We start from the raw sequence: 20,653 nt of genomic DNA, 5'->3' as shown, positions 1-20,653 counted from the left end.
CAGTCCTCAGGGCACACAGCTAGCAACCTAATCTTTCCACAACCCAGATCCAGGAACAGAAGCAGGTGGAGCTGGTAAGCAGGAGCCCCCAGGGCATGAGCCCACTGAACTGAGGGAAGCGAGTGAAGAGAGAGACTGCCAAGCTCTGCCCCTGGAACAGGACTCTTGGGCTCTGAACACATTCAGATCCTGATCACAGTCTAGGCCCCCGGCATAGAACAGCAGGGATCCCCCCCACCTCAGCCCTGTGGCAGAGGGGGGTGCATATGATCAGAGGACAGAACCTCACACACTGAGACCTTTGTGGGAGTGTCCCAAAAGCTCAGGAAGCACCCCAAAACCAGGCCCAGGCTGGGAAAATGAGCAAGCAGAGAAAAAAAGAAGAAAACCATTGAGAAATATTTTGCATATGAGCCCAAGAAGGATCAAAATACTCAGTCTGAAGATGAGGAAGCACAAGCTCCTGCATCTAAAGACTCTAAGAAAAACAGAAATTGGGCTCAGGCTATGACAGAGCTCAAAAAAGACTTTGAAAATCAAATGAGGGAGTTAGAAGAAAAATTGTGAAAAGAAAGGAGAGAGATGCAGGAAAAACATGAAAATGAAGACAGCAGCCTACTCAAGGAAATCCAAAAAAATGCTGAAGAAAATAGCATGCTAAAAACCAGCTTAGGTCAAATGGATAAAACAGTTCAAAAAGGAGAAGAATGCTTTAAAAAGCAAAATGGGCCAGATGGAAAAAGGGATAAGAAAGCTCTCTGAGGAGAACAAATCCTTCAGACAAAGAATGGAACTCAGGGAGAATGATGAATTTACGACAAACCAGGATTCATTACTTCAAAACAAAAAAAAAAAGGAAAAATTAGAAGAAAATGTGAAACATCTCATTGAAAAAACAACTGATATGGAAAACAGACTTAGGAAAGATAATTTAAAAATTATTGGAATACCTGAAAGTCATGATCAGGAAAAGAGCCTTGACATCATTTTCAAAGAATTACTACAGGAAAATTGCCCTGATATTCTAGAAGCAGAGGACAAAATAGAAATGGAGAGAATCCACCGATTTCCCCCCCTCCCGAAAGAGATCCCAAAAAACCAACCCCTAGGAATATTATAGCCAAGTTCCAGAACTCCCAAGTCAAAGAGAAATTATTACAAGCAGCCAGAAGAACACAGTTCAAACATCATGGAGCTGCAGTCAGGATCACACAGGACTTAGCAGCAGCTACATTGGAAGCTCGTAGGGCTTGGAATATAATATACCGGAAGGCAAAAGAGCTTAGAATGCAACCAAGCATCAACTACCCAGCAAAACTGAATGTCCTCTTCCAGGGAAAAAGATGGACTCTCAATGAACCAGGGGAATTTCAAATGTTCCTGGTAGAATGGCCAGAGCTGAACAGAAGGTTTGATCTTCAGATATAGTACTCAAGTGAAGCATGAAGAGTGGAGGAGAGGGGGGAAATATGAGGGACTTGATGATGAACTGCATGTATTCCTGCATAGAAAAATGACACTGATATTACTCATATGAACCTTCTCAGTTAATAGAGCAGGTAGAGGGAGCTTTTATAGTTGGAGCATAGGAGAAAGCTGAATTTGAGGATAAAATATGGTGTAAAAATGCAGTCAACAGGAAAAAAAGGGAAATGTAATGGGAGAAAGATAAAGGAGAGGGGGAATAGGCCAAGATATCTCATATAGTAAATTTTTTCTTTATTACAACGAGCTATTGCAATGATATGGAAGGGGGGAAGGCAAGGGGTAATGAGGGAATCTTTGCTCTCATCAGAGGTGGCTAGGAGAGGGAACAGCATATATATACTCAATGGGATATAGGCATCTGGAGTAAGAAGAAAAGGGGGGGCAGGGGAAGGAGTGGGGATGTGAATAAAGGAGGAGAGGATGGACCACAGGGGGAGAGTGGTCAGATATAACACATTTTCTTTTTTACTTCTTGCAAGGGGCTGGGATTGGAAGGCCTGTCCAGGACCATAGGGCCAGGTGGATGCTGGGCCTAAAGGGTGGTATGGGGGCGCGAGAACTCTTGGCCCCAGGGCCAGGGTTCTGTCTGCTGTGCCACTCAGCTACCCTACAGCAGAGTCAGAGTGAAAGGAGGGAAAAAATATAGTACATGGTAGTGGAGAAATACGAAACGAGGGAGTTGCGCTCAGCAATGGCAAAGGTGGAAAAATATGGAAGTAATTTTTGCCATGGATTTACCATAAGGAATGTGATCCACCCGCGACAGAGTTGTTGGTGTTGGAACAAAGACTCAAGCACATTTTTTATCATTATTATTATTTGTGGGGGGTGCAGGGCAAATGGAACTATGTGGCCTGACTGGAGCTGCATAGCAGGGTGATCTTTGGGTGTCTGAGGCTGGATTTGGACCCAGGTGCTCCTGGCTCAAGGGCCAATGCTCCACCCACCACCCAGCCACCCCTACTATTATTACTATTTTATTTTATTTTGGGTCTTTTTTTCCTTTTTTTCAGTTTTTGCAGGGCAGTGGGGTTGGGCTGGCTTGAATGTCACACGGCTAGGTGATTGTTGGGTGCATGGGGCCGGATATGGGCTCGGGTGCTCCTGGCTCCAGGGCTAGGGCTCCGTCCATTGCGCCACCTGGACATACCTACAATTATTACTATTATTTTTTTAATTTTAATTTTTTTCTCTCCCCTTTACTTTATTGCTCAAGCAAATCTATATTTTGGCGTGGAGGAGGTATTCTGTTTACTCTTAAACAAGAATATTTTGTTAATGCATAAAAAATTATTTGTACAAAAGAGAATAAATACTAAAAAAAGAAGCACTGATATTGAGTGGAGTGAACAGAACCAGAACATTATACACACTAATAGCATCATTGGGTGGTGATCAACTATGATGGACTTTTCATTTCAGCAGTACAATAATTAAAGACAATTCTAAAAGATGAGTAATAGAAAACACTATCCAGATACAGAGAAGGATCTGTAGAATTTAAATGCAGATCAAAACTATCTTTAATTTTTAAAAGTTGTCTTATATATTGTTTTTCTCCCTATTATTTTTTCCATGTTTTGATTTGACAGTTCTTTCACAGCGTAATAAACATGGATCTATGTTTAAGCATGATTATGTGGCCTATGTCAGATTGCTTTCTCTCAGAAAAAGGAGAGAATGAAGGGCGGAAGAAAAATGAAAGACTCAAATCCTTGCAAAAAAACTGACTGTTGAAAACTATTGATCTATGTAGTTGGAAAAATAAATAAAGAAAACATTTAATAAAGAAAATAATATAAGCTACTTGAGGGAAATGTATAAAGAGACAGATAGATAGAAAAGTAGATATGGGGGAGGGGAGGAGGAGAAGGAGGTAGTACTGGACATCATGAGTACTGGAAAAAAAAAATCAGAAAAAAAGTGAAACATATTTTAATGAACAGAACACTTTTACTGATTGAAAATCATTCCTAAAACAGTTATCTGTGTACAGACACACTGATTTTTTTAGAGAAAAGATGAAAATTAATTAAAAATAGGATAAAACTCATTGACAACAGAAGATACTTCATTTTGTCACCCATTAAACATAAAAATAAAGCAGGATCAAAAAAAAAAAGGTCACATTGCATTCATTAAATGTTTCTATAGTAGTCATGGAGGAGATTCAACACAGAATTCAAGTCTAGAAAGAATTCACTATAACGATGTCTTCTGTAGGGCTCTTCCTTATAGATGAGGTTGCCTTGATTACATCAAATCTCACTATATTTCAGAATCACCTAATTGAGATTCAAAAACTTATTTTTCTTTTCTTTCTTTTTTTTTTTGCAAAGCAATGGGGTTAAGTGACTTGCTCAAAGTCTCATAACTAAATAAGTATTAAGTGTCTGAGGTTAAATTTGAACTCAGGTCCTCCTGACTCCTGGGTCACCTAGCTGCCCCAATTTATATACTTTCTAAAGCGTTTTAACTTAAGAATCCAAATTTTAAAAGTGAATGAAGAATGTTTTTAGCTCATATTAATCTGTGTGTGTACACACACACACACACACACACACACACACACTGAAGGGAGGGGGGAGGCAAATGCTACACATGAATACTGAACTGAGCCAAGAACTGAACATGAAGATGAGAATGGATTGAATGCCTTTGAGAAACTTTTTTTTTTCCATAAGCAAAAATTTTATTGAAGAAGTAAGAGCACTAAGGATGGAATCATTTAATTCAGCAGGTCTTAATTAAGTGTTAGCTCTGGGACAGAACCTAGGTATACCCCAAAACAGAAAGAAAAAACAAAACAAAACAAAAAACTGTCTCCTGCAACCTGACTATAATGTCCCTTTCCAGAGTTTTTGGAAATTATGACTCTTGTACATTCTGGGATCCATTCAATCTTAGCTACATGACATTTCAGCCCCACCTCCCATTTCCTTCCACCCATATCTGATCTCACCTGTTAGCAAACCTAACCTGGCTGAAAGGAATTATTCCTAAGGCCAGGAATAACTGATTTTTACTGAAGCTTTATAGTTCTAGATATGAAAAACTGCATTACTCTTTCTAACTCCAAAGCCTCTTCTGCCACTGGTCCCTTGTAAATAAGAAATTACATTTTATGGTGGTGAGTGAGGAAGTCAAGAGTTTCTTGTATTTTTTTACTTGTTTAATTAATTAATTTTAAAAATTTTTGTACAAGTGATTTTTTTATACATTACTAAAATATTCTTGTTTAAGAATAAACATAATACTCCCCTCCCCCCAAAAATATAGATCCTCATGAGGAAATAAAGTAAAAGAAAGAGGAAAAAAATGTGTTTCAATCTGTGTTCTGATACCATCAGCTCTGTCTTGGGTGGATCACATTTGTTTTTGATAAGTCCATCAAAAAAGTACTTCCATATTTTTCCACTGTTGCTGCTGCTGATTTTAATTCCCTCCATCCATTCCTCCCCACTACCATATGTTATATTTTCTCTCTCCTTCACTCTGTCCCCATTCTAAAATGTGCTACGGTAGCTGAGTGGTGCAGGGGACTGATAACCGGCCCTGGAGCCAGACATACCACCCCTGAGACCCAGCAACCAACGAAACCTGAGGTTCCATACGGGCCACCCAATCCCAACACCTTGCAAGAAATAAAAAAGAAAATGTGTTATATCTGACTATTCTCTCTTATGATCTGCCCTCTCCTCTATCACCCACATCCCCCCTTCCCCCTTTCCCCCTTCTCTTTTTACTCTAGATGTCTATACCCTATTGAATGTATATGCTGTTTCCTCACTGAGCCATTTCTGATGAGAGTGAAGGTTCCCTCATCCCCCCTCACCTTCCCCCTTCCATATCATTCATTCCAATAGCTCATTGCAATAAAAAATCTTTTATACAAGAGTACATTTTCCTTTTAGCCATTGACTCCATTTTTGTAATATATATTTTATATATGTTATATATTCAAATTCAGCTGTCTCCTGTGCTTCATCTATATAAGCTCCTTCTACCTGCTCTATTAAATGAGAAGGTTCATATGAGTATTATCAGTATCATTTTTCCATGCAGGAATACATACAGTTCATCATCCTTAAATCCCCCATAATTTACCCTTCTCCTCTGCTCTCTGTGCTTCACCTGAGTCCTGTATTTGAAGGTCAAATTTTCTGTTCAGCTCTGGTCATTTTAATAAGAATTAAATTCCCCTGGTTCATTGAAAGTCCATCTTTCCGGGGGCAGCTAAGTAGCGTAGTGGATAAAGCACTGGCCCTGGAGTCAGGAGTACCTGGGTTCAAATCCGGTCTCAGACACTTAGCTGTATGGCCTTGGGCAAGCCACTTAACCCCGTTTGCCTTGCAAAAAAAAAAAAAACCCCTAAAAAAAAAAAAAGAAAGTCCATCTTTCCTCCTGGAAGAGGATGCTCAGTTTTGCTGGGTAGTTGAGCTCTTTTACCTTCTGGAATATTATATTCCAAGCCCTACGAGCCCTTAATGTACTTGCTGCTAAGTCCTGTGTGATCCTGACTGTAGCTCCAAGATATCTGAATTGTGTTCTTCTGGCTGCTTGTAATATTTTCTCTTTGACTTGGGAATTGGCTTGGCTATAATATTCTTGGAGGTTGTTTCTTTTGGATCTCTTTCTTGGGGAGGTTAGTGGATTCTCTCAATTTCTATTTGCCCTCTGCTTCTAGGATATCTGGACAATTTTCCTGTAGTAATTCTTTGAACATGATGCCCAAGATTCTTTTCCTGATCATGACTTTCACGTATTCCAATAATTTTTAAATTATCTTTCCTGAATCTATTTTCCAGATCAGTTGTTCTTTCAATGAAATATTTTCCATTTTCTTTTAATTTTTCATTCTTTTAATTTCGAAATATTGTGTCTTTATTTCTCGAAAAAGTCAGCAGCTTGGGGCAACTAGGTGGCGGAGTGGATAAAGCACCGGCCCTGGAGTCAGGAGTACCTGGGTTCAAATCCTGTCTCAGATACTTAATAATTACCTAGCTGCATGGCCTTAGGCAAGCCACTTAACCTTGTTTGCCTTACAAAAACCTAAAAACAAAACAAGACAAAACAAAAAACCCCAAAAGTCAGCAGTTTCCCTTAGTTCCATTCTACATCTGAAGGGTTTGTTTTCCTCAGAGAGCTTTCTTATCTCTTTTTTTCCATCTGGCCAGTTCTGCTTTTTAAAGCATTCTTCTCCTCAATAACTTTTGGAACTGTTTTATCCATTTAACCTATGCTAGTTTTTAAGATGTTATTTTCTTCAGCATTTTTTTGGATCTCCTTGACTAAGCTCCTGACTTCTTTTCATGTTCTTCCTGCATCCCTCTCATTTCTTTTCTCAATTTTTCCTTCTATCTCCTTTACTCGATTTTCAAAATCTTTTTTGAGCTCTGTCATAGCCTGAGTCCAACTTCTGTTTTTCTTGGAGATTTTAGATGCCGGAGCTTGTACTTCTTCATCTTCAGATTGAGTATTTTGGTCCTTCTTGGGATCATAGACAAAGAATTTCTCAATGGTATTCCTCTTTTTTCTCTGTTTACTCATTTCTCTAGCCTGTGCCTGGTTTTGGGCTGCTTCCTGAGCTTTTGAGACACCCCCCCCCCAATAAGGATCTCAGTGTGGGAAGCTCTGACTGCCCTCCTGATCTGTGAGTGACCACAAGCACAGTCCACTGCCATGGGGCTGAGGTGGAAGGGACCTGTTCTTTGGGGGGCCTAGACTGAGATCAGGATCTGAATGTAGTCAGAGCCCCAGAGTCCTGTTTCAGGTACAGAGGACAAACCTCAGAAGTCTCCCCTACCTTTGATGGGCTGAATGCTCAGGGCTCAGTTGTCTGAAGGCACCCTTGCCGGCTCCACAACTGCTTCCATTTCCTGGATCTGGGCTTCCCCAGCCGCCACTGCTGCACTGACCATGATGACTGTCGAACCATCCTGAGCACCTGGGCTTCCAGTGCTCGCTCCGGCAGAGGTCCCTTCTGCTGATCTTCCAAATTGTGCCCGGTGCTCCCTGGGCTGTAGGTCAGGAAATTGCCCCCTGCTGCTGTGAGCCGCAGTTCCCAAGCATCCTGGGGCTGCTCTGGGAGGCTGAAGTTTCTTCACTCTGATGGCCGCCACTCTAATGGAACAGAGCCTTTCCACTATTTTCCAGGTTACCCTGGGCTGCAGAATTGCCTCACTGGATCCCTCTGTGGGTTCTGTCTCCCAAAAATTTTGTTAGAGTCCTAATTTAAAAAATTTTTGAAATATTATGGAGAGAACACTTAGGAGAGGCTCTTCTCCTGTTACCATCTTGGCTCCGCCCCCTTTAAGAAACTTCATTGAGAAGATCCCTTAGGGAAAAAAAGGTCAATTTTTCCTTTGTGTATCCTTTGTGAGTCATAGTGTCACCAAAGTACTTAAAACTGAAAATTGGGCTCATACAAAGGACAATAGAGCTGATCATGGTGCGCATGAACATTTTCCAACACATTACAAACAAGTAATTATGATCAAAAGCAATATACTGAGAATCCTCAAAGAAGTTATGATGAAAAAAGAAGATAGTCTGTTTTGATGGCAAGGACAAGGGTAACTGAGAGACAGCCTTATGCTCCCTGGTATTCTTATGATGTCAAAAGAACTTAACAAAGGGCTAGTTCTTTCATAGTGACTCTATAGCAAACTTATGAAAAGACATATACATGGAATGCAATCTACATGATTAGAGGAAATTAGTACCTGAGATTACAGATCCACTAAAGTATTGGAACAAATTACATTTAAGTAACATTTTAAAATTCATGAAATTAATCACAAAGTTATGATATGGATGTTATTACTGTTCATTATTAATGAAGAATCAAGTTGATGCCTTCCTCAAAGACACATAACTAGGAAACAGGAGAGATAAAACCCTGATCCAAATCTTTGGGTTTGTAGTCTAGAGCTTCTTTTACAATCCCATCCTAACTTTTAAAACTGTCATAGAATCAAGGTATAATAAATCTAGAACTTCAAGAGGCCTCATGGAACACTTAGTTCAAACTCCTTATTTTATAGCTCGAGAGACTAAGGCCAAAGGAGGTTAAGGGACATGGCATTAAGCATCAGAGATAGCATTTCAATCCAGGTCCTCCTTCTCTAGAACAAGGGTTCTTTCTACACTTTGAAACAAAGTTGTGAATAAAAGATCTGAACAAAGATTTCATGTGAGTGATTTAAAGGCATTATGAGATTCCTTGATGGATTTCTACTCTTGCATTTAAGTAATCAAAGTTACTGTTTCTCTTTACTATTCTACCCTTAGACTAAGCAAAGATTAGTACAATGAGAAGAGTTTTGGATTTGGGATTAGGAGATTGAGACCCTACTTATGGCACATTAACAATCACCTTGTCTCATTTAATATTATATGATTTTTTTGATTAAAAGGAAATTAATACCAGTTTTACTCATTGAAAGTAAAATATACTATATCAGACTACAAATGCTTTTACAAGCTATAAACATTAAAAAGTTTAAATACGTTAATATAATAAGAAAAATAATGATTTTTTCTTTCAGTTAAGACTTTGGGTAAGTCACTTAATTTCTGGGGTCTTCAGCTTTCTCATCTGCAAAATGGTGTAGTGGATTAAATGACCCCCAAGGCCACTTTCCAGCTTTATTCCTATGATTACAATGTCCATTCTCAGTACAATAGTAATCCTTTAATATAAAGAATATACACATGCATAAGAACATATGATTTTATAGCATATTAATTGTATATGTGTAACATAGGGAATAGAAAGCTAAATTCTTAGCTGGAAAGATAAGGATTCAACTCCCACCACACCATCCTATTACTCTGGGGAAGTTGCTTAATCTTTCAGTGACCAAGGTAATTCTTAAATAGCTATATTCTTCAAATCATGCTAAAATTCATAGCTTTCTTCCCTATGTAGTTTAACTGTCAGTTACATTTGAGAGATGGCATTTTCTCACTAGAGAAGTCTCTAGTTAAAATCAATGAAATCACAGCTCCAGATACACCCAGCCCCACACAAATCTATTAAAATCAATAGATTTTTAAAAGGCATGTTGCATCAATGATTATGTAATGAATGCAATAAATACTAGCCACTTAAGTTATGATTTACTTTCTGATTTTTATTATATTTTATACATGTTCATCTTTACTAGACTCTTATTTTATCACTAACAGGTTATAAACTGTCACCAAAACTTGTTCACTCATATTAACATATAATAGAGGATGTGCCACAATCCAACATATTTCAACAATAATGATTAATGGAATGGAAAATTTGGGAAATAAAATTTCCTACAAAACCTGACATTTATTTTTATGAAGGAAACAGGAATATACACTTTCCCCACATAATCTAGGATAAACACAATCAGGTTTTGGAAAGTGAAAAGAACAAAGTACCCAAAGCCCACAATAAGACCAGTGTATGCCAAGATAAGCAAGTCAGGATCATTTGATAAGCTGTTAGCAAATGGCAAAAAAAAAAAAAAATTAAGGACTTTTATCATGTATTATGCTCCACCCATGTTAGATTTTCTCCTGAGAACATTTCATTTGCAGTTTTAAGTTACACACACACACACACACACACACACACACAAACATACACGGATGAGAATATATAGATATGTGTTTTTGTTTTCTCTCACAGTTGTTATAAAAACCCACTTCTCTCCCGCTGAGTTTCTCTCTTTAATTAAGGTAATATTTTTAGGAGTCAAATATGTTTAATAGAAAGATTTCATTAAGGTAAGAAAACAAGAAATTCAACCAAACTCAACAAAATAAATGAAGTCCCCTTGCTAATGAAATACATCTCAAAATGTTATAAAGACAGGACATTTAAATGTACTAACAACTTCTTTAGAGGATATTCAAATCAAGGACAAACCTACTTACAGAAGTAATCTCACCTAAAAAGTATCAGGAGTAAACAGTAATATTTCTTATTTTTCCCAAGTCTCCTTATTTGATGTTGTGTTTTAAAGGTCCCTAGAACCATAACTTTCTTATTAGTCACCAGTGTAAGTGCCTGCACTATCTATAAAAGTGACCATAAGAAGAATTTATGCTATTTAGAATTTGTTCCCATGAAGTCATAAAGTATAGTCCTCTAGCAAAGACAGTGGAAGAGGAAAAAGGAAGGAGATATTTTCCCCTTCAGCATGTTAAAAAGGCAATGCTAAATCATAAAACATGTTTTTAAAATCCAAAAGAAAACTGAGAAGCTTTCTGAAATCGGATTACAAAAGCAGCAAGCACATTATCATAATTAATGTTTAAAATTACAGCTGTAAATAAAACTCAACCGTTAAATGTGATTAGATTTTTTTTGAAGCATAGTAAAAGGAGTTATTTCTGTTCTACTGGTGGGCTCACTTCAGAGATTTGTAACTGTAATTGATGTTTTCAGGAAAGTGAAAAGGAGATGGTTAACAATTATTCTTTCATTTCCTACCTCTTTAGAAAAAAAATACAAGTCTCTACTTAGTCTAAGTTATATATTTATATATACTATACATCTTAATAGATGGTTTCATATTGCATGTGATAACTGGAGAGTAATCACATGTATATAGTAAGAAATAATGGCTAATTATATGCAAAGAAGAGAGAAGTGTTTTTTAAAATGTTTATTTTCAGAACTAAGGCATAAGATGACTACCATAAAGACCATTCCTCTCTCTGTTGGCTAATTATGAGCAAAAATTCAGCCACATCCTGTAATGAAGTAGTACATGGTATGCATGAAAATACATTTTGCATCATTAGTTTTAACATTTACATACATTTATAAAAATTTAAAACAGTAGGAAGCCTTCCCCAGATGTTGTAGATGACTTATGAACAAGAAATTATAAAAATATATGATTTAGTTTTAACTGTTATTCCCACTCATTTTCTCTATCGCTAGTCTCTGTCTCTTCTTCCCCTTGATCAAATTAAACTGTTCATATAATTTTGCATGTTAAAAAATTTGTCTTCTCTAGTTTGCAAAGAAAAGAAACACACTAAAAAAACAATATTTTGTGTATATTCTTTCTCTGTGTGTACATAAAGAAAACTACATAATATTAACAAAGAGGTATGTTCCTCCCTATGTCTAGATGCTTCCACAAGTTTCTTTCTTTGTATAGATACAGCTTTCTATTACACTATCCTATCAAATATATTGAATTGCCATAATCTGTTCAATACTTCAATTATTTCAGAAATCTATTTAATCCTGTATTTTGTGTTAAATGATGAGTGATTCATGTGACACTATGTCAAATTCTTCTGCTTTAACATAGAAAATTAGTTCCACTTAGTTGGGTATCAATGACCTATTCAATATAGGATGTAGTAGAGCTACAAGCTGCTCTCTACTGTATTGACAATAAATTTGTTATCTTTGCTTGAAAATGTATTGAAGCAAGAATAAACACATAGAAGAAAAAAAAAACAGAAAGCCTCTCAAAGGTACAATACATTAAAAACAGTATCACATGCATAAACTGTTAGACCTTAGCAGGATCTCAAGATATTTTCAAAAGTGTTTAGATACTCTTCAAGGGCTGCAGGCAACCTGCTGTGAGCAGGTGGAGAGAAGAAATCTTGCCACACAAAGAAACAGGCCAATGGCAGTTATTCTGCTCTGCTTGCAAATGTTCAAACAATGTGACTATGCAAAATGAAAATTCAGCAAGTAAATCACTAACAAAAAACAATATGTTAAATCCCAAAAGACAGATTACATTGCACAAAACAGAAAACTATCTGAGTTGTCCAATATAAAATTAAGTCTTCTTTCAATGGAAAAATGACATAACTGGAACTTGGTTCAATATTAGTTAAAAGCAAAACAAAACATTGATCTAATTTTTAATATTGCCCAAACTATAGGAGAGTAGTTTGATAAAACATTTAATATCATCAAAAATAGAACTTATGAAATTTTTTGAATTGAATGCAACATTTTTAAAATTTTTTGTATTCTTTTAAAAGATTAATAAAGATTTCAAAATGTGTTCTTTAGGTCATGCAAAAATTGATGTAGTTTGCCAGTTGGAAATAAATTTCTTCTACTATTAATGTGCTTAAATAAAAACTAAGATGCAGCTCAAAATGTATCATTTTAAAAGAAATATCGTATTAGTCCATATCTAAGCTATTACTAAAGATATTTTCCAACCCTAAATGAGAACTTTAAACTATTTGGGATCTGATGGGATAGTGAAAAAAGCAATGAATCCAGAATTAGTTGATCTGGGTTCAGGTCCCAATAGTATATTTCCTGTGATTCTGTGATTCATTTGAACTTGTGCTAGTCGTAGTTTCATTTGTAAGATAGGGATAATGATATTAGAGTGCTCCATTAACCTATTCTTGGGGTCCGGAAGACAAAGCTCCAAATCCTATTTTTACTACCAGCTGACCCTGAGCAACTCACTTAATATCACTCACCCTCAATTTCCCCATCAGTAAAAATTTAAGGGATTGAATCAGGGGTTCCATAATTGCTCAAAGACTGAGACTGAGACAGAGCTGACATACTCATCAAATTTGTATGTGATAAAGTTGATAGGATTGCTACAACATCAAAGAGGCAGAGGAAGAAGTATCAAGAAAGATGATTGGTTAGATGTTCTGTACTAACCACCAGACAACACTGTCAGTTGTTCTTCAGAGAAAGGATTTACTTGATAAAATATATTTTAAGTTTCTCTATTTCTGTTTTTGTACTACTCTTCTGTGATGACTTTGCTTCTTTTATGTTCTCAATTTGTGGAGTGGGTCATTGATTAGAAAGAGTATGATGAACCTGAAGAGTGTCATCCATAAAGAATCACACAAATGGGAGGCTCTACCCAGCACCAGAACAAGAATGATTATTCAATCCTATAAAATAAAAGTTTGAAAGGGTTATGGTTTAAGTCTATAATTCATGAATGAAAGACATAGGAAAAAATAATGATTTGATCATCAACTACAAAAAATATTCAACTACAGTGGTACTCTTTACAGTACAAAATAGAAAAGTCAAGACCAAGTATTATAAAGTGCTAGTTCACATAGGAAATTATATAGCATGTAATTCTTCATTCTCATATGTTAAGTCAAGGCAGTCCAAATGTGGCCCATTGGGTGATTTTACACAGCCTGCCTGTGAGTTTGCTAAATGCTTTAGTAAATGAAGCCGAGCTACTACAAGAGTTATCACTAAAATAGCAAATCAAAGCATGCTGTCTATTGCTTATGCAATAAAAACTTTTAAAAGTAAGGATCGACAGTGCTGTGTTGAGTAAAGGGAGTCTAGGCTGACTCATTCATGGATGATATGCTTGGCTGGGTCAGTAATGAAGACTGTGATGAACGTAACAAAGTTTTTCAATAACATGTCCCTGTTAAAGAAAGAAAACTGGAATGGAAGGATGAGAAGACCTAACTATCATTCTGAACAAAATACTGCAAAATATAGACATATTTAATTTACTATCTCATTCAACCAAAGGAATAGCTCCTGATATAAATTGATCCTGTTTAGTTTAGAAATATATAGTAGCCTATTTAAAAGTTGACCCTAGAAGTGACAGTTGTGGCAACTGTTTTGTACTTTAATAGTTTCAGTTGTTTCTGACTTTATGACCTTATTTGGGTTTCTTTTGATACAGATACTGGAATGGTTTGTCCTAGCTTTCTCCAGCTTATTTTACTGATGAGACAATTGAGATGAGCAGGGATGAGTGACTTGCCAAGGTCAGGAAGGTAGTAAGTGCCTGAGACCAGATTTTAACTTAGAAAGATGAGCTTCCTGATGGCAGGCTTGTTAGTAAACATGTAGAAACACACACAGACACACACACACACATGCACATGTGTGCACACATGCAAAAAAAAGAAAAGAAAAAGGGAGGAATAATGTCTGTAATAGGACAAATTACAAAATTACTCCCAATTACTACTCACTAAGCAGTTTCTGGCAAAAGTCAAATACATATTTTTTATTTTAATTTTAGAACGGTTTCATTTATTTTGAGTAGTACAATTTTTCCTCCAATCTTGATTCCCTCAACATCTCCCCCCACAGAAGGCAATTTGAGAGTCTTTATGTCGTTCCCATAGTATGCATTGATTTAAGTTGAATGTGATAAGAGAAAAATCATATCTTTAAGGAAAAAAACAGTATGAGATATAATAGAATTACAGAATAAGATAGGATTTTTTTTTTTTAATTAAAGGGAATTGTCTTCGGTCTTTGTTCAAATTCCACAATTCTTTCTCTGGATACAGATGGTATTCTCCATTGCAGATATACTAGAATTGTGCCTGATGGTTGCCCTATTGGTATGAGCAAGTCCATTAAGGTTGATTATCACCCCCATGTTACTGTTAGGGTGTACAATTTTCTTCTGGTTCTGTTCATCTCACTCAGCATCAGTTCATGCAAATCCCTCCAGGCTTCTCTGAATTCCCATCCCTCCTGTTTCTAATAGAACAACAGTGTTCTATGACATACATATACCACAGTTTGCTAAGCCATTCCCCAATTGAAGGACATTTACTTAATTTCCAATTCTTTGCCACCACAAACAAGGCTGCTATGAATATTTTTATACAAGTGATGTTTTTACCCTTTATCATCATCTCTTCAGGGTATAGACCCAGTAGTGGTATTGCTGGATCAAAGGGTATGCTCATTTTTGTTGCCCTTTGGGCATAGTTCCAAATTTCTCTCCAGAAAGTTTGGATGACTTCACAGCTCCACCAACAGTGTAATAGTGTCCCAGATTTCCCACAACTCTTCCAACAATGATCATTATCCTTTCTGGTCATATTGGCCAGTCTGAGAGTTGTGAGGTGGTACCTCAGAGAAGCTTTGATTTGCATTTCTTTAACAAGAAATGACTTAGAGAAATTTTTCAAATGGCTATGGATTGCTTAGATCTCATATGTAAATTGCCTTTGCATACCCTTTGACCATTTGTCAATTCAGGAATGGCTGTTTTTTTAAAAAAAAAATATGACTCAGGGGCAGAGCCAAGTAGGCAACATGAAGGGATAGAGTCTTAGGAGCTCTCTGATAAAAACTCATAAACTAAGGACTCTAACTAAACTTTTGAGAAACAGAACCCACAAAGGGACCCAGTGAGGCAGTTCTCCTACTCAAGGTAACCTGGAAAAGAGCAGAAAGGCTCTGCTCCCCGGGGTCGGAGGGGTGGCCTGCCAGAGGGGTGGCCCGCCAGAGCCAAAGAACTTCAGCCTCCCGGAGGCAGCCCCAGGGCACTGGGAGCCATGGCTCACAGCAGCGGGGGAATCTCCTGAGCTGCACCCCGGGGAGCACCAGCACAAAGTGGGAGAACAGCGGGGGACCTCTGCCAGAGCAAGCACATGGAGCCCAGCCCTCAGGGCACACAGCCAGTAGCCTGGTCTTTCCTAAGCCCAGACCCAGAAACAGAAGCAGGTGGAGCCAGTAAGCAGGAGCCCCCAGGGCATGAGCCCATTGAGCTGAGGGAGGGGAGTGAAGAGAGACTGCAGAGCTCTGTCCTCTGCCCCTGGAACAGGACTCTGGGGCTCTGACCACATTCAGATCCTGATAGCAGTCTAGGCCCCCCCCCCCATAGAACAGCAGCCCCCCCCCACCTCAGCCCCGTGGCAGAGGAGGGCGCTTATGGTCATTCACAGACCAGGAGGGAGGACAGAACCTCACACAATGAGACCCTTGTGGGAGTGTCCCAAAAGCTCAGGAAGCACCCCAAAAAAACAGGCTTAGGCTGGGAAAATGAACAAAGAAACAAGAGGAAGACCATTGAGAAATATTTTGCAAATGAGCCCAAGAAAGATCAAAATACTCAGTCTGAAGATGAGGAAGCACAAGCCCCTGCATCTAAAGACTCCAATAAAAACAGAAATTGGGATCAGGCTATGATAGAGCTCAAAAAAGACTTTGAAAATCATATGAGGGAGTTGGAAGAAAAACTGGGAAAAGGAGAGAGATGCAGGAAAAACATGAAAATGAAGTCAGCAGCTTAGTCAAGGAAATTCAAAAAAATGCTGAAGAAAATAGTATGCTAAAAAACAGCTTAGGTCAAATGGATAAAACAGTTCAAAAAGTTATTGAGACGAATGCTTTAAAAAGCAAAATTGGCGAGATGGAAAAAGAGATAAGAAAACTCTCTGAGGAGAATAAATCCTTCAGAAAAAGAATAGAATTCAGGGAGATTGATGAATTTACCAGAAATCAGGAAGCAATACTTCAAAACCAAAAAAATGAAAAATTAGAAGAAAATGTGAAATATCTCATTGAAAAAACAACTGATATGGAAAACAGACTTTGGAAAGATAATTTAAAAATTATTGGAATACCTGAAAGTCATGATCAGGAAAAGAGCCTTGACATCATTTTCAAAGAATTACTACAGGAAAATTGCCCTGATATTCTAGAAGCAGAGGGCAAAATAGAAATGGAGAGAATCCACCGATCCCCCAGAGAAAGAGATCTCAAAAAACCAACCCCTAGGAATATTATAGCCAAGTTCCAGAACCCCCAAGTCAAAGAGAAAATATTACAAGCAGCCAGAAGGACACAGTTCAAATATCGTGGAGCTGCAGTCAGGATCACACAGGACTTAGCAGCAACTACATTGGAAGCTCGTAGGGCTTGGAATATAATATACCGGAAGGCAAAAGAGCTTAGAATGCAGCCAAGAATGAACTACCCAGCAAGGCTGAATGTCCTCTTCCAGTGAAAAAAAGATGGACTTTCAATGAACCAGGGGAATTTCAAAGGTTCCTTTTGGAATGGCCAGAGCTGAACAGAAGGTTTGATCTTCAGATACAGGACTCAGGTGAAGCATGGAGATTGGAGGAGAGGTGGGAAATATGAGGGACTTAATGAGGATGAACTGCATGTATAGAAAAATGATACTGATAATATTCATATGAACCATCTCAGTTAATAGAGCAGGTAGAGGGAGCTTTTATAGTTGAAGCACAGGAGAAAGCTGAATTCCAAGATAAAATATGGTGTAAAAATGGAGTCAATAAGAAAAAAAGGGAAATGGAATGGGAGAAAGAAAAAGGAGAGAGGGAATAGTCCAAGCTATTTCACATAATAAGATTTTTTTTATTACAATGAGCTACTGCAATGATATGGATGGGGGGAGGCAAGGGGGAATGAGGGAACCTTTGCTCTCATCAGAGATGGCTAGGAGAGGAAACAGCAATATACTCAATGGCGTATAGACAACTGGAGTAAGAAGGAGGGGGGAGCAGGGGGAAGGGGTGGGGATGTGAATAAAGGAGGAGAGGATGAACCATGGGGGGACAGTGGTCAGATATAACACATTTTCTTTTTTTACTTCTTGCAAGGGGCTAGGATTGGATGGCCTGCCCAGGACCATAGGGCCAGGTGGATTCTGGGCCGAAGGGGTGGTATGGGGGCTCAGGGCTTCTTGGCCCCAGGACCAGGGATCTGTCTGCTGCGCTACTCAGCAACCCTATAGCAGAGTCAGAGTGGAAGGAGAGAGAAAATATAGTACATGGTAGTGGAGAAATAAGAAAGGAGGGAGTTGCGATCAGCAATGGCAACGTTGGAACAATATGGAAGTAACTTTTGTGATGGACTTATCATAAAGAATGTGATCCACTCACGACAGAGTTGATGGTGTTGGAACAAAGACTGAAACACATTTTTTTGTTATTATTATTTGGGGGAGGGTGCAGGGCAAGTGGGGCTGGGTGGCCTGCCTGGGGCCACATAGCAGGGTGATCATTGGGTGTCTGGGGCCGGATTCAGACCCAGGTGCTCCTGGCTCAAGGGTCAATGCTCTGTCTGCCACCCAGCCACCCCTACTATTGTTACTATTTTATTTTATTTTATTTTATTTTGGGTCTTTTTTTTTCTTCTTTTTGGTTTTTGCAGGGCAGTGGGGATCGGGTGGCTTGCATGTCACATGGCTGGGTGATTATTGGGTTTACGAGGCTGGATATGGACTCGGGTGCTCGTGGCTCCAGGGCTGGTGCTTCGTCCATTGTACCACCTGGCCATACCTAACAATTATTACTATTATTTTCTTTTTAATTTTAATTTTTTTTCTCCCCCCTTTACTTTTTTTGCCCAAGCAAGTCTATCTATATTCACGGGGGTAGGGGTATTTTGTTTACTTGTAAACAAGTATATTTTATTAATGTAAAGAAAAACATTTGTACAAAATGAGAATAAAAAATAAATTTAAATAAAAAAATATGACTCAGTTCTCTGTATATTTTAGAAATGAATCCTTTGTCAGAATCATTAGTTGTAAGGATTATTTCGCAATTTACTACATTTCTTTTTGATCTTGGTCACAGTGGTTTTATCTGTGCAAAAGCTTTTTACTTTAATGTAATCGAAATCAACTAGTTTGTTTTTGGTGATGTTCTCCGTCTCTTCCTTAGTCATAAACTGCTTCCCTTTCCATAGATCTGACAGGTAAACTAATCCTTGTTCTTCTAATTTGCTTATAGTATTGTTTTTTATGTCTAAATCCTGTAACCATTTGGATCTTATCTTGGTAAAGTGTGTGAGGTGTTGGTCTAATCTAAGTTTCTTCCATAATAACTTCCAATTTTCCCAGCAGTTTTTATCAAAGAGAGAGTTTTTATCCCAATAGCTGGACTCTTTGGGTTTATCAAACAGCAGATTATTATAATTGTCTCCTGCTTTTGCACCTAGTCTATTCCACTGGTCCACCACTCTATTTCTTAACCAATATCAAAGAGTTTTGATGACTGATGCTTTATAATATAATTTTAGATCAGGTAGGGCTAAGCCCCCTTCTTTTGCACTTTTTTCTCATTAAATTCCTAGAAATTCTTGACTTTTTATTTCTCCATATGAATTTACTTATAATTTTTTCTAACTCATTAAAGTAATCTTTTGGAATTTTGATTGGTAGGGCACTAAACAGATAGTTTAGTTTTGGTAGAATTGTCATTTTTATTATATTAGCTCTATTTATCCATGAGCAGTTGATATTTGCCCAGTTATTTATTTCTGATTTAATTTATATGAGAAGTGTTTTATAATTGTTTTTTTCTGTTTGTTTTTTGTTTTTAGATTTTTCAAGGCAATGGAGTTAAGTGGCTTGCCCAAGGCCACATGGCTAGGTAATTATTAAGTGTCTGAGGTATGATTTGAACCCAGGTACTCCTGACTCCAAGGCCAGTGCTCTATTCACTGTGCCACCTAGCTGCCCCTATAATTGTTTTCAAAACGTTTCTGAGTCTGTCTTGGCAAATAGACTTCCAGGTATTTTATACTGTCTGAGGTTACTTTGAATGAGATTTCTCTTTCTAGCTCTTCCTACCGTATCTTGCTAGACAAATATAGAAAAGTTGAGGATTTAGGAGGGTTTATTTTATGACCTGCAACTTTGCTAAAATTGCTAATTGTTTCTAGTAGCTTTTTGGATGATTTCTTGAGATTTTCTAGGTATAATATCATGTCAGCTGCAAAGAGTGAGAGTTTTGTCTCTCTCCCTTATCAATTCTCATTCATTCAATTTCTTTTTCTTCTCTAATTGCTGAAGGTAACATTTCTAATACAATATTGAATAGTAGTGGTGATAATGGGCACCCTTGTTTCACCCCTGATCTTATTGGAAATGCCTCTAGCCTCTCCCCATTGAATATAATGCTTGTTGATGGTTTCAGATAGATACTGCTAATTATTCTAAGGAACAGTCCACTTATTCCTACACTCCCTAGTGTTTTTAGTAGGAATGGGTGCTGTATTGTGTCAAAAGCTTTTTCAGAATCTATTGATATTATATAATTTCAAACCTAACATTTTTCCTAATATTGAGCCAACCCTACATTCCTGGGATAAATCCTACTTGATCATAATGTATTATCCCAGTGATAACTTGTTGTAATCATTTTGCTAAGATTTCATTTAAGATTTTTGCATCTATATTCATCAGGGAGATAGGGATAGAATTTTTCTTTCTCTTTTTTACCTTTTCCTGGTTTAGGTATCAGCACCATATTGATTTCATAGAAAGAGTTAGGCAGATTCCATCTTCCCCTATTTTTCCAAAGAGTTTATATAGAATCAGAACCAATTGTTCCTTAAATGTTTGGTAGAATTCACTTCTGAATCCATCAGGCCCTGGAGACTTTT

The 20,653-nt window shown here is 37.7% G+C and overlaps 1 protein-coding gene across 3 annotated transcripts in view; it reads right to left on the bottom strand.

The window, feature by feature from the left end:
* PCCA (propionyl-CoA carboxylase subunit alpha) overlaps positions 1-20,653 on the bottom strand; it is a 556,428-nt gene that overhangs the window by 78,955 nt on the left and 456,820 nt on the right. The window lies entirely within an intron of this gene.

This window comes from Macrotis lagotis, chromosome 6, assembly GCF_037893015.1.
Source record: "Macrotis lagotis isolate mMagLag1 chromosome 6, bilby.v1.9.chrom.fasta, whole genome shotgun sequence".
In the NCBI taxonomy this organism is placed as follows: Eukaryota; Metazoa; Chordata; class Mammalia; order Peramelemorphia; family Peramelidae; genus Macrotis; species Macrotis lagotis.
Note: the sequence above shows the minus strand (reverse complement) of the source record. Positions and strands in the feature narration are given on the sequence as shown.